The following is an 18931-nucleotide window of genomic DNA, read 5'->3' on the forward strand; positions in this document are numbered from 1 at the left end:
TTTGTCATTTATCCCCAGATGCTGAGAACAAGCTCTGGGAAGAGGAGTATTCAGGTGACTAGGTGCCCCTTTTCAGGCAGAGGGCTGAAAATTTCATATATAACATTACAGTATTGCTTGTTTTGCATTTGATAAACAATTAAAACATGAGAAAACTTTTTTCAGACTCCATCTCTTGATTTTCTGCAATTTCCATTTTATTTTAATAGAAACACGAAGATATACATATGCCCAAGTTAGGCAGCTCTTAGCACACAGTGTGGAGTCTTATAGTATCAGAGCTGGAGCTCCTCCAGAGAAAATACTAGAAGCAGCAGATGTCGTCCACAAAGTCTCCATTAGTCTTCCTCAATTTTATTTAAACACATGTACTACCTGCAACCTTTTATGATAAAAATACTAGTTTACATCCATTTGGAGATTTAAAATGCCTCTCCTACCTCCATTGAGAATGTCTACTTGAAATGAAGAGAACCAAGGAAAGTTGCCAGGGAAAGAGAATCAGATGAATAAGATAAAGGAAAAGCATGGAAGGAAAAGGGAAAGAGAGAAAGAAAGAAGCAAATAAATGATGTCAAAAAGAAAACTTAGGGCTGTCAGTGGTGCAGCAGTTAAGTTCACACGTTTGGTGGCCCAGGGTTTGCCAGTTGGGATGCTGGGTGCCGACCTACACACATCTTGTCAATGCATGTTGTGGCAGGTGTACCACGTATAAAATAGAGGAATGTGGGCATGGGTGTTAGCTCAAGGTCAGTCTTCGTCAGCAAAAAGAGGAAGATTAGTGGTAGATGTTAGCTCAGGGCTAATCTTCCTCAAAAAAAAAAAAAAAAGAAATACAAAAAAAGAAAACTTTAGAACAGAAAATGAGTGGTTTGAAGAGAGTTCAAGTAAGGGTAAAGGGGCAACAGATTCAGAAAAATTTTAGAAAAGCAAATTGTAGTTATGAAATACCAAATTAGGGAAAACTAAAATCAAGTTAAGGAGTAGACCAATATTTCTCAGGAAGTGATGGCTAATTTCAAGATATCTATCTTAGTCAGTTTAGGCTCCTATAACCAAATACTGTAGACTGGGTGGCTTAAACAAGAAATGTTTATTTCTCGTAGTTCTGGAGGCTGGGCAGTCCAAGATCAAGGTGCTGGCAGATTTGGTATCTGGTGAGAATCCTCTTCCTGGTTTGCGGATGTCCACCTTCTTGCTGTGTTCTCACATGGTGGAGAGAGGGCTCTGGTCTTGTTAGCAAACCAGATTTGTTTTGCTTGTTACAGGAAGAGCCAATCACGGAGACAATGAGGTTGCAGCAGAGAAAGGGATTATTCACAAGTCAGCCAAGTGAGGAGATGGGAGAACAAATCTCAAATCTGCCTCCCTGAAATATTTTTGGGGGAGAGGGGCAAGGTGGTGTGAAGTGAGAGAATAGATGATTGGAGGCAAGGAGGAGTGAAGTAATTGATGATCTGTGTAATAGTAGTGAAGCTTCATGCCTCTTCGTAGGATGCATGTTCACAAAATAGTGGCCTTGGCATGGTCCGCGGGTGGAGTTTTTGGCTCCCTGATGTCAAGAGGTGACCTATCAGCCATCTGCACAGGCCCAGTTGATGAGTTGGTGGTCTCGATCAACACAACTGGATAGGGATCGATTCTTATTTCCCGAGAAACAACTCAAGCATCTGTTACCTTGGTGACCAAGGTGCCACGGAGGCTATAGGAGTCTAGTGGGACTTGGATAATGCATTGCCTAAGCAGCACAGGTAGCAACTAAAAGCTACACTTAAATGCCAAAAAACCTTTAGTTACTAGCTACCTAATAAGCAGTGGCTAAGTGTTCACCAGTTTCAGTCTCTCTCTTTTCTCAGAAGGTCGCTCTACCCTCTGACCTCCTCTAAACCTAATTGCCTCCCAAAGGCCCCGCCTCAAAATATCATCACATTGAGGGTTATGGATTCAAGATATCAACATTGATGGGGCACAAGTGTTCATTTCATAGCAGTATCTAAGGGAGCTAAGCCTTCTGTCATAATACAAATTTACTGAAGCTGCCAGAGCTTTTCCTAGAGCTAAATTTTCACCAACAAATTCTCTCTCTTATATATCTTCACTTTCAACTCCCCAAAATTAAAAATAATTAAGTACTAATTCTTTAAAAATTTTTATTTCCAGCAATTTCTAGTTCCTTGAGCAGTAAGCTTTATATTTTCCCCGTCAGAATAGATCTTAAAGATTAAATCTGGTCAGTGGTATAGGAGGATATAGACTTCTCCCCCAGGTATAGATTTCTTATTTTTTCTGAATCCTAGGAAAAATGACAGTGGTTTGATGACAGCCAGTAACAGTGGTTTATCAGTGAACGTTAACATTATGGATTGTGAGAGAATCTACCTACACAATTTGAGTATGTTTATTTGTATTGCAAATGTCTAAAAATCTAATAATAAGCTGTTATTAAGATTTAAAAAATATTAAATCTAAATCTAACAAATGAAAAAATATACATCTAATGAATAATGTATATTTAATATATAATTTTAATGTTAACATATAATATATGACATATGACCTATAATATATACTATATAATATTAAAATATAAAATTTTTAATTATAAATAATAAGTAATAATATTTAAATTTCCAAGTGGTTTATGTGTAACATGTCACATCTGGTCTAACTAAAAGCTTAGACTAAAAAAGAAAAATTGATATATTAAATATAAGGATTTGAAAAGAACAGTAAATTATTACACCCCAGAGACCATTTATTTCTTTGGGGGGATGCACTCTCCTTTGTCCCAGGGACTACGAGCAATTTTTCAGGAAATAAAACCAATCTTAAAAAATATGAGATTGAGGTGACAATTGCCAAACAGTCACCATATCAGGGAAAGTGGGGGTTTTATCTAGATTTTTCTAGGTAATTATGACTCTAGATCTAAGGTCTACCTTAAAAAGGTAATCTAAATTACATTTTCCAAATTGAAAAAAAATAGATATCAAATGTATTTTGTGTGCGTGAGAGAATCTGTTTTTCTTGCTGAAGTTTAAGTGGATTTGACTTTGAAAACCAGTAGAAAAAGACTGGATAGTAGTATTTATTTTAATAGAAGCATAGAAAGGCCTGTGGTTTCTGAAATTAATGCTTGCTAGGGGACAATTGTCTTATTGCAGTTTGCTGCTGCTTCTCAGAGGTACCCTATCAGTCCCAGGGCTTATTAATTAGAGACAAGCTTTAAAAAGTGAAATAAATTCTTTCTGAAAGTTCAGAATTCGTTATAAAATGTAGCCTGTTGATGTGTAAGAGATTGTGTGCCTCATATTTTTCATAGTTTTAACCTTAATTTGATAGATAAAGAATCAGAGCATAGAAAATGAGTTTGAGATTCCTTTCTCCCTTCTGATCTTGCTCCATTCATCCCTCGATCACCTCGATCCCTCGTGGATTGTTTTTGAGCATCTTCTATAAGCCAGGCCTGAAGCTGTGTGCTGGGATCATGAAGATGGTTTAAGATCAGTCACTCCCTTGAGGAGCTGACACTTCATTAGAAGAAATAGTCGTATAAAAAGCGGAAAGCAGGGAGCAGGCTGGTGGTGTAGTGGTTCAGTTCGGGTGCTTTGCTTCTGCAGCCCAGGGTCCACAGGTTCAGACTCCAGGCGTGGACCTAGCACCACTTGTCAAGCCACGCTGTGGTGGCATCCCATATAAAGTAGAGGAAGATTGGCACAGATGTTAGCTCAGTGACAATCTTCCTTAAGCAAAAAGAGCAAGATTGGCAATGGATGTTAGCTCAGGTCCAATTTTCCTCACACACACACACACACACACACAAAAAGTGGAATACAGTACAGTGTGGTTCATGTTGGGAAAGGAGACAACAGAGTGTAAGTCAAGCAAATATAATCACCTCTCAGTGTCCATGGGGGGGTGGTTCCAGGACCCCTGGTACAAAAATCCACACATGCTCAAGTCCCTTAGATAAAATGGCATAGTATTTGCATATAACCTACACAATCCTCATGTATACTTTAAATCATCTCCAGATTACTTTTTTTTTAAAAGATTTTATTTTTTCCTTTTTCTCCCCAAAGCCCCCAGGTACATAGTTGTGTATTCTTCGTTGTGGGTTCCTCTAGTTGTGGCATGTGGGATGCTGCCTCAGCGTGGTCTGACGAGCAGTGCCATGTCCGCGCCCAGGATTCGAACCGACAAAACATTGGGCCGCCTGCAGCGGAGCGCACGAACTTAACCACTCGGCCACGGGGCCAGCCCCTCCAGATTACTTTTAATACCTAGTACAATGTAAATGCCATGTAAATAGTTGTTACACTTCATTGTTTAGGGAACAATGACAAGAGAACAAGTCTGTACCTGTTTAGTGCAGACACAGCCATTCTTGGCCACGGTGGTTGAATCCACAGATGTGGAACCCGTGGATTTGGAAGACTGATTGCATGACAGGAATTTCTAAACCTGGAAGTATTTTCAGAGGATGTTATGATTTCTGAGCTGGTCCTTAAAGTAAGAGAAATAATTAGCTAGACAGGCGCGCACTGTCCAGGCACACATTTATGCTAAGTAAGTTAGATAGACTTTCATAGACACATAGAGAACTACAGTTACATATTGCCAAATGAGTGGTTGAAAAGGAAAATAACTAAAAGAAACCTAAGCAAAGCCAAAATGTGTCAATCTATAATTTGATGGTAGGTAGATTGGTAGAAGTGATTTCTTTTTTTAAAATTTTTTATTGTGGTCTAAATAGTTTATAACATTGTGAAATTTCAGGTGTACGTTAATATTTGTCAAACACCATATAAATGCGCCCCTGCAACTCTTGTGCCCACCCTCCCCCCCAACTTCCCCCTGGTAACCATTAAATTGTTCTTTTGTCTGAAAGTTAGTTTTCCACATATGAGTGAAATAATACAGTGTTTGTCTTTCTCTGTCTAGCTTATTTCGGTTAACCTGATGCCCTCAAGGTCCATCTATGTGGTGGCAATGAGATGATTATATCTTTTTTTACGGCTGAGTAGTATTCCATTGCACATATATACCACATCTTCTTTATCCAATCATCAGTCATTGGTCACTTGGGTTCCTTCCACATCTTGGCTATTGTGAATAATGCCGCAATGAACACAGGGGTGCATAAGTCTCTTAGAATTGTTGATTTCATGTTCTTTGGATAAATACCCCATAGTGTGATAGCTGGGTCATATGGTAATTCTATTTTTAATTTTTTGAGAAATCTCCATTCTGTTTTCCAAAGTGGCTGCACCCGTTTGTGTTCCCACCAGCAGTGGATGAGGGTTCTCTTTTCTCCACAACCTCTCCAACATTCGTTATTTTTTGTCTTGGTGATTATAGCCATTGTAATGGGCATAAGATGATATCTAAGTGCATTTTTGACTTGCATTCTCTCTGATGATTAGTGATGTTGAGTTTCTTTTCATGTACCTGTTGGTCATCTGTGTATCTTCTTTGGAAAAATGTCTGTTGATGTCCTCTGCCCGCTTTTTGATTGGGTTGTTTAATTTTGTAGTTCAGTTGTGTGAGCTCTTTATATATTATAGAGATTAACCTCTTATCAGATACATGATTTGCAACTATTTTCTCCCGGTTGGTGGGTTGTTTTTTCATTTTGATCTTGGTTTCCTTTGCCTTCCAGAAGCTCTTTAGTCTGATGAAGTCTCACGTGTTTATTTTTGCTTTTGTCTCCCTTATCTGAGTGGACATCATATTTGTGAAGATTCTTTTAAGGCTGATATCAAAGAGTGTAATGCCTATGTTTTATTCCTGATGTTTTATAGTTTCAGATCTTACCTGCAAGTCTTTGATCCATTTTGAGTCTATTTTTGTGTATGGAGAAAAATAATGATCTACTTTCATTCTTTTGCATGTGGCTGTCCAGTTTTCCGAGCACCATTTATTGAAGAGGCTTTCCTTTCTCCATTGTATGTTCTTGGCTCCTTTGATGAAGATTAATTGTCTGTATATGTGTGGTTTTATTTCTGGGCTTTCAATTCTGTTCCATTGATCTGTGTGCCTGTTTTTGTACCACTACCATCCTGTTTTGATTACTGTAGCTTTGTAATACATTTTGAAGTCAGGGATTGTGATGCCACCAGCTTTGCTCTTGTTCCTCAGGATTGCTTTGGCTATTCAGGGTCTTTTGTTGCCCTGTATGAATTTTAAGATTCTTCTATTTCTGTGAAGAATGTCATTGGGATTCTGATTGGGATTGTATTGAGTCTGTAGATTGCTTTAGGTAGTATGACCATTTTAACTATGTTTATTCTTCCAATCTATGTACATGTAATATTTTTGTGTCAGTATTGATTTCTTTCAGTAATGTCATATAGCTCTCTTTGTATAGGTCTTCACTTCCTTGGTTAAATTTATCTCTAGATATTTTATTCTTTTTGTTGTGATTGTAAATGGGGCTGTATTCTTGAGTTCTTCTTCTGTTAGTTTGTTATTAGAGTATAGAAATACCACTGATTTTTTACATCAACCTTGTATCCTGCAACTTTGCTGTAGTTGTTGATTATTTCTAATAGTTTTCCAACAGATTCTTTAGGAATTTCTATATGTAAAATCAAGTTGTGTGAAAAGAGCGAGAGTTTCTCTTCTTCAGTGCCTATTTGGATTCCTTTTATTTCCTTTTCCTGTCTAAGTGCTCTGGCCAAAACCTCTAGTACTATGTGGAATAAGAGTAGTAAGAATGGGTACCCTTGTCTGTTCCTATTCTTAGCAGGATGGCTTTCAGTTTTTCTCCGTTGCATATCATGTTGGCAGTGGGTTTGTCATATATGGCCTTTATTATGTTGAGGTATATTCCTTCTATACCCATTTTATTGAGAGTTTTTACATGAACGGATGTTGGATCTTGTCAAATGCTTTCTCTGCATCTGTGGAGATGATCATGTGGTTTTTGTTCCTCCTTTTGTTAATATGGTGTATCACATTGAGTGATTTGCAGATGTTGAGCCATCCCTGTGTCCTTGGTATGAATCCTACTTGATCATGGTGTATGATCATTTTAATGTATTGCTATATTCAGTTTGCCAATATTTTGTTGAGGATTTTTTCATCTATGTGCATCAGCAATATTGGCCTGTAATTTTCCTTCTTTGTGTTGTCCTTGTCTGGTTTTGGGATCAGGGTGATGTCGGCCTCGTAGAATGTGTTAGGAATATTTCAATATTTTGGAATAGTTTGAGAAGAATAGGTAATAAATTGTCTTTGAATGTTTGTTAGAATTCTCCTGAGAAGCCATCTGGTCCTGAACTTTTATTTTGGGGGAGGTTATTGATTACTGTTTCAATCTCTTTACTTGTGATTGGTCTGCTTAGATTCTCTATTTCTTTTTCATTCAGTTTTGAGAGGTTGTAAGAGTCTAAGAATTTATCTATTTCTTCTAGATTGTCCAGTTTGTTGGCATATAGTTTTTCATGATATTCTTTTATAATCTTTTTTATTTCTGTGGTATCTGTTATAATTTATCCTCATTCATGTCTAATTTTATTTATTTGAGCCTTCTCTCTTTTTTTCTTAGTGAGTCTGGCTAAGAGTTTGTCAATTTTGTTTAACCTCTCAAAGAACCAGCTCCTTGTTTCATTGATCCTTTTTACACTCTTTTTTTGTTTCAAATTTCATTTATTTCTGCTCTAATTTTTATTATTTCCCTCCTTCTGCTAAGTTTGGGCTTTGTTTGTTCTTCTTTTTCTAATTGTGTTTTTGGATGAGTGCTCTTTATATATCTATTAAGTCCATCTGGTCTAGTTTTTCCTTTAAGTCCGCTATCTCCTTGTTGACTTTTTGTCTGGATGATCTATCCATTGATGTAAGTCGGGGTGTGGAGGCCCCTTACTACTACTGTGTTGTCGTTGATATCTCCTTTTAGGTTTGTTAATAGTTGTTTTACGTACTTTGGTGCTCCTGTGTTGGGTGCATACATGTTTATAAGTGTTATGTCTTCTTGGTGGAGAATTGCTTTTATCATTATATACTGACCCTCTTTGTCTCTCTTTAACAGTTTTATCTTGAAGTCTACTTTGTCTGATATAAGTATGGCAACACCTGCTTTCTTTTTTTGCCATTAGCTTGGAGTATTGTCTTCTACCCTTTCACTCTGAGCCGATGTTTGTCTGTAGAGCTGAGATGTGTTTCCTGGAGGCAGCATATTGTTATATCCTGTTCTTTAATCCATCCTGCCACTCTTGTCTTTTGATGGGAGAATTCAATCCATTTACGTTTAGAGTGATTATTGATATATGAGGGCTTAATTCTGCCATCTTATCACATGTTTCCCGGTTCTTCTGCATTTCCTTTGTTTCTCGTTCCGTGCATTTCAGACTACCAATTTGATTAGGTAGTTTCTCTGCTGGTTTTCTTTTTCTGCTTGTTTATCATAAATGTCTCTGTCCTAGTTATTTGTTTAGTGGTTACCCTTAGGTTTGTATAAGAAATCTCGTAGTTGAGATAGTCCATTTCCTAATAGCCTCTTATTTACTTAGACTATACTGATTCCATCACTTACCTCTTCCCCTTCTAAGTTATTTTTGTCCTTTTTCCATTTTGTTTTGTGTGTTTGTGGTTAAAATGATGAGATCATTTTTATATTGGTGTTTTCCTTTTCTTTATCCTTGATGTTAAAATTGTTTACTAATCTGATCTGACAGAGAGCTGCCGTTTTCTGATTATTGCCTCCCTATCCATCTCTTTGTTCAGGGATTTTTAGTGCCTTTCCTATTTTTTTTTCAGGTATGAGGGCCTTCTTGAGAATTTCTTGGGGGGGGGGAGCTCTTGTGGCAATGAACACCCTTAGCTTTTGTTTATCTGGGAAAGTTTTTATTTCTCCATCATATCTGAAGGAAATTTTTGCTGCATAGAGTATTCTTGGCTGAAAGTTTTTGTCTTTCAGGATTTTGAATACATCATTCCCCTCTCTCCTAGCCTGTAAGATTTCTGCTGAGAAATCTGCTAAAAGCCTGATAGGGGTTCCTTTGTAAGTTATTTTCCTCTGCCTTGCTACCCTTGGTATATTTTCTTTGTCCCTGACTTTTGCCAGCTTCACTATCATCTGCCTTGGAGTGGGTCTTTTTACATTGACAAAGTTAGGAGATCTGGAGGCCTCTTTCACATGGATTTCCAGCTCCCTCCCTAGGTTTGGGAAGTTCTCAGCTATTATTTCTTTGAACAAGCTTTCTGCTCCATTCTCCCTTTTTTCACCTCTGGAATACCTGTAATCCTTATGTTGCATTTTCTGATTGAGTCAGATATTTCTCTGAGAGCTCTTCATTTCTTCTGAGACTTAGTTCTCTCTTCTCCTCCCTCTGAAGCATTTCTATAGTACTATCCTCTAACTGGCTGATTCTCTCCCCCATATTGTCAGCTCTGTTGTTTAGGAAATCCAGATTTTTCTTTATTTCATCCTTTGTGGTTTTCGTCTCCAACAATTCTGATTGGCTCTTCTTTATGGTTTCAATCTCCTTTGTGAAGGAGCTCCTGAATTTGTTATTTGCCTTTCTGTGTTTTCTTCTAACTCATTGAGTTTTTTTTATGATATCTGTTTTAATTCTTTGTTGTTTAGGTTATGGATTTCTGTTCCTTCAGGGTTGGTTACTGGGTACTTGTCACTTTCCTTCTGGTCTGGACCTTGAATATACCTATTTATACTGCCTGATGGAGTAGATTTTGCTTCCTCATGGTGCTCTTATCTGGTCGCAGCTGCCACATACTGCCACAGGATGGGGATCAGGTGCTCTGTATTCTGGCTCAGCACAAGCAGGGGCTCCTCAGCTTCAGCCACTGATTGCTTTTTTCTCTGAGCAACTGATTGATGGCAGATCTGGAGCACCAGGCAGAGGGAGGGGTACTCTCCTTCCCCAGTGCCTCCCCGAGCCCTGACTTGTATGGAGTTCTAGGCGATTACAGGACTGTGTGCTTTCCCTTTCCCTGACTCCACTGCCAAGCTCTCCACACCATGCTCTGGAGTGTTCTGGGGCTGGAGTACCAGGCAGGGCCAGGACACCTCTCTTACCTGTGCACTTTCCCTTCTGCAGCTGCCACATTCACACCATGCTGTGAATGGCTCTGGGGCTGTGCATTTTCCCTGCCACGGCTGCCAAGCTCTCTGGGTCATCCTCTGTGTGATCCTGGGGCTGGAGTGCTGTCAGGGATGGGGCACTTCCCTCACCTGTGCACTTTCCCCATCACCACTACCACATTCAACACACTGTGCTCCAAATGATTCTGGGGCTGGATTACCAGGCAGAGATGGGTGCCCTTCTCACCTGCACACTTACCACTGCTGTGTCCCATCTCTCTCCATGGAGCTCCTGTGGATCAGTTTGTACTTCCACTGGAGGATCCAGCCCCACCACCACCTTCAAGCGTATGGCACTGTGGGTCTCCCAGATGTATTTTGTGATGTGTGTATGTCCTCCATTGGTTTATGAATGTCCTTTTGCTTGTATCTTAGAGGAGGAAAGTCCAAGGGAAGAGCTCCCTCTGCCATGAAGCTGACGTCACTCCTGGTTTCTTTAATTCAACTATTTTTTTTTTTAAAAAACACATTTAACCTTTTCTTTTTTCTTAACTGAATTGATTTTTATTTGTATTATAGTATGCATATCTTTAGAATATAGGAAACGTAAATATGAATAAGAAAATTATGCATAAGCTCATAATGCTTTGTTGTAATTTTTGTATGTAATAATGTGCTATTTACTAGGACTATATGTGGTCATTTGTCCATGTCAATAAATATATATTGGAACAATAATATTTAATGACTGCATAATATTTTGATACTAATATTCCCTTTTGATGGACATGAAATTATAAATAAGGATTCTATAATATTCATGTAGACTTAACCTTGCATACATATCCCTTTATTTTCCTAAGATAAATTTCTACAAGTTAAGTTTCTGGGTCAATCAATGGGTATCCTAAGACATTGGGTATTTGCATTTTTGATTATTAATATAACATATACTGTCAAATGATTTTCTAAAAAAATTAGTCAACTCAAAATTCCACTATCATTTTATGAAGGCTTTCTATACTCTTAAAAAATTATGGTATGGAAGTAATTTTAAACTTTGCCAGTCTGAAAGGTGAAAATAATGTCAAATTATTTTTTTTAATTTGAATTAGTAAGGTTGAGTATATTTTCCTATGACTGTCAATCATTTGTATTTGTGAATCATTTGTTCATGTCTTGGCCCATTTTTCTCTTGAAATGTTCATTTTGCCAAATTCTGATTATGAGAAATGTATTGTTAAGAATATTGGCAGATGATTTATATGAATAGATTCATGATATCTTCGTGTTTTCCGTGCAATTCTTCTCTTAAATTTTTTCTTTTTTTGGGGGGATTTGTGTCATCAAGATGCAAATTGCTCTTGATGTCTTTCATCTGTCCCTCCAGATCCCCTCCTCACTCCATCTACACCATGCTCTATGCCCTCTGGATTTGATTTGTTTGGTCCATGAAAATGGATGGGATAGAGTAAGGTTAGGGTATTTCCCTGGGTGCTTCCTTTTGGAGTTGCCATAGGCTGAAAGTTTCAGTGATGATAAGGTCACGCAGCTTGTAGTGGGCAGTCTCTAAACAGGCCCCAGTGATCATTGCCTCCTGGTATTCATACCCTTTTGTAATTTCCTCCCCTTCAGTGTGGCCTAGACCTAGTGACGTGACAAATAGATTTCAGCAAAAAGGACAGGATGTCACTTCTGACATTAGATTACAAAAAGGTGCTCAACCTATTTCTCCCTCCCCCTATTTCTCTCATTGTTTCTCTCCCTTTGTCTCTTTCCCTTTCTTTTCCTCCCTCTCTGCCTCTTCTTGGCCCCTGTTGTCTCTCTGTCTATTTTTTTCTCTCTCTCTCTCCTTTTCTCTGTTTCTTTCTTTCTCTCTCTCTGTTTCCTTCTCCTTTCCTCTCCCTCCTTCTCTCTGTCTTTCTTCCATCTGTCTCTCTCTATGTATCTCTATTTCTCTCTCTCTCTCAGTGTCCCTGTCTCTGTCTGTAAATTTTAAATCACCCCATTGATTTGTTATGTCAACTGAACTTTTCCATCATTCATCTCTTGTTGTTCCTTTAATTTATTTAGTTGAGGATGAAACAGGACATATCTACCTTTGATAATTATTAGAGAATATGGTAAGAAATGAGTGTTTCTAAATAGAAATGTTTCTAAATAGAAAATAAGATTAAAAGACCCATAAAAAAGTACAATAAATATAACCCTACAGATATATAGCGAAATTTGAAAATAATATTATTAGTATCATCATACACTGAAGCAGACTAAATAATATTAAGTTGCTCATGCTACGGGTAGCATGAGGAATTGTACTACATTGAATCATTAATTTTCAGTAAAATAGAAGTTCACTTCACTCAGGTTACATTCTTTTATTTCAAACATTTTATCAGTCAAGAATGTGTAGAATAGAAGGAAGTGTTAAACTGAAAAACAATGTTCCAGTAATGAACACTTTTTACAACTTTGCAAATTAAGAATTTTCTCTTTCTAAAACTAGGGTTCATTCATGTCAAAGGTTAATCTTTAATCAGTAATTTCTAACTCTGGCTTTATAATACTCAAGGCTATCTCTAATATCAAAGCACTCAATTTAAATATATAGTAACATAAAATGTATAAGAACAAATATTTATGTTGAATTAGATCATAGATCTACTCAACATATTTTGTCCTATGAAGTGCATGATTTTGTTAGAGTATGGAGGCGATTCTGGATTTCCAAACAAGATAGTCTCATAACACATTCATTTAGGCAGTTAGCTGAAATTTGCTGGACATACGCTATTTTCTATACACTATTCTATGTACTGGGAATAGAATGGTGAAAAAATATTGAAAGTATCTGCCCTCATGAATTTATATTGTAAACAGAGAAGACAACAAACATACAAATATATAACCAAGACCATTTGTTTGTGACACATACTATAGAGAAATAAAATGAATTGAAGAAATAGGGACAGAAGTGTTATTTTAGAAGGGCCAGGGTGTCTCTCAGAGGAGGTGACACTGAATGGAGAACTCAATGGTGAGAACAAAATAGCCTTGCATCAAGCAGAGAAAAGAACATTCTAGTCCAAAGAAACACCAAGCACAAATGATCTAAGACAGGAGCACCTGATATTTTCTAGAACAGCACAATGGGCAGTGATTAGAAGTAGAAATGAGTAGGAGACAGTGCGAGATGAGGTTGGAGGGCCTCGAACTTGTGGAGCTTTGACAGTCAACACAAGAATTTAAAGTCTACTCTAGGTGCAATATTGTGTCAATCTTAAAAATCCTATATTATTAATCTCAAATATATTGCAGATATTATATTTATATAGAAAAATTGGTAATTACAGAACATTTAAATAAGAAAACAATAATCACCTATAATGTTGCTACATGAAATAAGTATTCTTTTTTTTTTTTTGAGGAAAATTAGCCCTGAGCTAACATCTGCTGCCAATCCTCCTCTTTTTGCTGAGGAAGACTGGCCCTGAGCTAGCATCCATGCCCATCTTCCTCTACTTTATATGTGGGACACCTGCCACAGCATGGCTGATGAGCAGTGCCATGTCTGCAGCAGGGATCTGAACCGCTGAACCCTGGGCCGCCAAAGCGGAACGTACAAACTTAACTGCTGCACCACCTGGTAGGCCCGATAAATAAATATACTTTAACCTGTCATTGAAAATAATCTGTCTGCATCTATCTGTCTATCACCTATCTGTATTATAATTAACAGAAAACCCCAAATCTACTAGTTTAAACAGAAAGAAAATGTACATAACGAGAAATATAAAGATAGTATAGTTCCAAGATTTTTTAAATCAAGCAGCTCAGTGACATTAAGGCTCTCTTTTTGCTTTACCAAACTTAAAGTGTGGGCTTGGTCCTCTAGATTCTTCTCTCATGCTAGCAACAAATAGTGACCAACACAGTACCATCTTTTCTTCTTTCCTTCCTTCCATCCATCCATCCATCCATCCATCCATCCCGCTGACTACATAATTCTTAATAAACTAATGGTATGTAAAAGTGAGAACAAATTATATCTTCCATTTCTTCTTGTTTTAAAGTTTTGAATGGGTCTCATGTTCATGACACATTCAACTGATTATGTAGGTTTACTCAATTATTTGTTTGTTTTATGGGCTGATTATTTTTATTTTGAACTAGGCAGCTTTATTTGCAATTTTTAAAAGTTGACACATAATTGACAAATAAAATTGTAAAATATTTAAAGTGTATGATATGATGATTTGATACATGTATACATTGTGGAAAGATATCCCTCAGCAAGTTAGTTAACAAATCCATCACTACATATATTTACCTGTTTTTTTTTGGTGAGAATATATAAGTTCTACTCTGTTGGCATATTTCAATAATACAGTACAGTGTTATTTCACAATGTAGTCACCATGTTATACATTAGATCCGCAGAACTTATTCATCTTATGTCAGAAAACTTGTACCCTCTCCAGCCTCTCCTTATCTCCCCCTCCTCTCAGCCCCCAGCAATCAATTTTCTGTTCTCTGATTCTGGAATTTTACTTTTTTGGGGGGGTAAGATTCCATATACCATGGAGTATTTTTCTTTCTCTGTCTGGCTTATTTCACTTAGCATAATGCCTTCTGGGTCCATCCATGTTGTTGCAAATGGCAGAATTTTGTTCTTTTTTAAGGCTGAATAATATTATATGTATACCAAATTTTCTTTATGTGTGATACATATATGTATACACACACACACACTGCACTTTCTTTATCCATTCATCCATTGATGGACACAGAGGTTGTTTGCACATCTTGGCTCTTGTGAATAATGCTGCAGTGAACATGGGAGTGCAGACACATATTCAAGATAATGATTTGTTTCCTTTGGATATCCCATGTGCTGGGTCATATGGTAGTTCTATTTTTAATTTCTTGAGGAAGCTCCACACTATTTTCCATAGTGGCTGTACCGATTTACATTCCCATCAACAGAGTACAAGTGTTCCATTTTCTCTACATCCTTGCCAGCATCTGTTGTCTTATCTTCTTGATAATAGCCATCCTAACAGATGTGAGATGATATCTCATTGTAGCTTTGATGCGTATTTACCTGATGATTAGTGATGTTGAGCATCTTTTCATGTGTTTGTTGGCCATCTGTATGTCGTCTTTGGAAAAATGCCTCTTCGGGTCCTTTGCCCATTTTTAAATCAGATTAGTGAGTTTTTTGCTTGTGAGTTCTATAAGTTCCTTGTAGATTTAGGATATTAGCTGCTTACCAGATATATGGTTTACAAATATTTTCTCTCACTCCATAGGTTGCCTTTTTTATTTTGTTGAAGGTTGCCTTTGCTGCACCGAAGCTTTTTACTTCAGTGTAGTCCCACTTATATGTTATTTTGTTGCCTTTGCTTTTGGTGCCAAAAAATCATTGCCAAGACCAAGGTCAAGGAGCTTATCTCCTATGTTTCCTTCTAGGAGTTTTAACAGTTTTAGTTTTACATTCAATCGTTACTCTATTTTGAGTTGATATTTGTGTATGGTGTAAAGTAGGGGTCCAATTTCATGCTTTTGAATATTTCTATCCATTTTTCCCAGCACCATTTTTTGAAGAGACTATCCTTTCCCCATTGTATACTCTTAGCTCCTTTGTCATAAGTTAATTAACCATATATGTATGGGTTTATTTCTGAGCTTTCTATTCTGTTTCTTTGAACTATGTGTCTGCTGCTATGCAAATACCATACTGTTTTGACTACTACAGCTTTGTATAGTACAGTTTGAAATCAGGGAGTAGCATGTCTCCCACTCAGTTCTTCTAATTCAAGATTACTTTCACTATTCAGTCTTTTTGGTGGTTCCATACAATTTTTAGGGCTGCTTTTTCTATTTGGTATATGTGAAAAATGCCATTGAATTTTGATAGGGATTGCATTCAATCTGTGGGTAGCTTTGGGTAGTATGGACATTTTAAGAATATTAATTCTTCCAATCCGTGAGTATGGTGTATCTTTCCATTTATTTGTGTCTTCTTCAATTTCTTTCATCCATGTTCATAATTGTCTAGGTACAGATCTTTCAACTCCTTGGTTAAATTTATTCCTAACTCATTTCATTCTTTTTGATGCAATCGTAAATGGAATTTTTTTCTTAACTTCTTTCTGCAGTTTCTTGTTGGTTTATAGCAACACAAATTATTTTTGTACACTGATTTTGTATCCTACAACTTTACTGAATCATGTATTAGTTCTAACAGATTTTTCTTGGAGTCTTTCGAGTTATCTACATATATTAGCTTATCTTCTGGAAACAGAGACAATTTTACTTTTTCTTTTCCAAATTGGATTTCTTTTATTTCTTTTTCTTGTTTAACTGCTCTGGCTATGACTTCCAATACTATATTAAATAAAAGTGGTCAGAGTGGGCATCTTTTTCTTGTTCCTGATCTTAGAAGAAAAGCTGTCAATTTTTAACCATTGAGTGTGATGTTATCTGTGGGCTTGTCATCTATGGCCTTTATTATGTTGAGATATGTTCCTTTTATCCATGCTTTGCTGAAAGTTTTTATCATGAAAGGATATTTTTTCATGATTCAGTTTTGACATGTTGTATGTTGCTAGGAATTTATTTATTCAAGGTTGGCCAATTTGTTGGCATATAATTGATTATTCTATTTGCTAATGATTCTTTATATTTCTGTGGTATCAGTTGTAATGTCTTCTTTTTCAATTATAATTTGTTAATTTGAGTCCCTTCTCTTTTTATCTTGGTAAGTCTAGCTAAAGGTTTGTCAATTTTGTTTATCTTTTTGAAAGACCACCTCTCAGTTTCATTGATGTTTTCTATTGTCTTTTTGGTCTCAATTTCATTTATTTTTTTCTCTGATCTTCATTATTGCTTTCCTTCTATGGACTTTGGGCTTACTTTTTTCTTCTTATTTTTTCTTGAGGTGTAAAGCTAGGTTGTTTATTTAAGATATTTCTTTTTTCTTTTGTAGGTATTTATTGCTAAAAACTTCCTTCTTAGAACTGCTTTTGCTGTGTTTGGTATGTTGTGTTCCATTTTGAGTTGCTTTAAGATATTTTTTGATCAGGAGGATGTTGTTTAATTTCCACGTATTTGTGAATTTTTCTGTTTTTTTCTTATAATTGATTTCTAGTTTTATAGCATTGTAGTCAGAAAGGATGTTTGATATGATTTCTATCTTCTTAAATTTATTAAGACTTGTTTTGTGTCCTAACATATGGTCTATCCTGGGGAATGTTCCATGTGAGCTTGAGAAGAATGTGTATTCTGCTGCTTTGGATGGAATGCTCTGTATATGTCTGTTAGGTCCATTTGCTCTAAAGTATGATTCAAACCCAATGTTTCCCTGTTGATTTTCTGTCCAGATGATCTATCCATTGCTGAGAGTGGGGTATTGAAGTCCCCAACTATTATTGTATTACCGTCTCTTTCTTCCTTTTAGATCTGTTAGTCTTTACTTTATGTATTTGGGTACTCCTATGTTGGGTTCATGAATATTTACAAATATTATATCCTCTTGATGAATTGACCCTTTTATCATTATATAATGACCTTCTTTGTCTCTTGTTACAGTCTTCAGCTTAAAATCTCTTTTGGGCATCAGAGCTAGGTGATTTGGGAGCCTATCCCTCAGGCAGCAGCCTTGCAAGCTAGGGTGCCAGATGTGTGCACAAACTCCTCCCAGGGAAATCCTGGCTATTTGGTGTTATTGTAGGAGCAAGTCTTAGGGACAAGGCAGGAGACATGCCCACTGTCTTCCTCTCTCTCTCGGAAGGATAGTAGCTAGCCTCTAGATGCATGCTAAATTATAAGCTGACCCCCTCAGGCAACAGCTTATAAAATATGCAGTCATACCCCTTTCAGGGAAAGAATGGGAGATGGGCATTTTTGTCTGCTCCCCTTTCACTGAGCCCTGGGAGGAGAGCCACAGCGAATGCTTTAGTGTTTGTGCTCTTTAAGAACTGCTTCTTTGTCTGCATGGACTGATTACTTTTTAAGGTAAGCTATATCAATACATCTAGTGCCCAAAGCTTTGACTTGATAGTAATCTACATCTAACCTTGTAGTCCCCCCTACAATCTAAAACTGTCTCTTCCTAACATCAAAAACAACCCTCATCTTGATTCCTATGACAATTATTCCCGTATTTTTATGTAGTTTTGCTGCTTCTATTTTCTCCCCAAAATATCATTTCATATTTAAGTTGTTTTTAACTTTACAAAAAGCATATAATGTACTATGGAATCTCTTGCTCTTTTCCATCTAATATTGTATTTCTATGATTCAACAACATGGTTGTTCATTTATTTTGACTGCTTTTAAATATCTCTTTCTGAGAAAATTCCAGCACTTATTTATTTACGGTTGTGGCACTGGGCACTTGTATTATTTCCAGATATCTGCTATTATGAACAGTGCTGCTATGAACATTTTTGCCCATTCCACCTAGCAATCAGGTGAAAAAATTCTCTTAGATATATAGCTTGTTGTGGAATTACCTAGGAGTGAAAATCCTGTGTAATCATCAAATTAAAAACTTTTGTTCTGCAAAGATCCTATTAAGAAGATGAAAAGACAAGCTACAGGATTGTGATAAAATATTTTCAATTCACGTATCTGGAAAAAAACTAACATTTAGAACATATGAAGATGTTTCAAACTAAACAGTAGCAACCCAATCTAATTTGAAAATGGGCAAAAGACATGAGCAGATGTTTCACTGAAGAAGTACGTAGATGACAAATAAGCACTTGAAAAGATAGTCAACATCTCTGTCTTAGGGAAATGTAAAGAAAACCACAATGTGATATCACCACACCTTTACCAGAGTGGTTAAATAAAAAGTCATGACAATACCAAATAGTG

Source organism: Equus quagga, chromosome 6, assembly GCF_021613505.1.
Source record: "Equus quagga isolate Etosha38 chromosome 6, UCLA_HA_Equagga_1.0, whole genome shotgun sequence".
In the NCBI taxonomy this organism is placed as follows: Eukaryota; Metazoa; Chordata; class Mammalia; order Perissodactyla; family Equidae; genus Equus; species Equus quagga.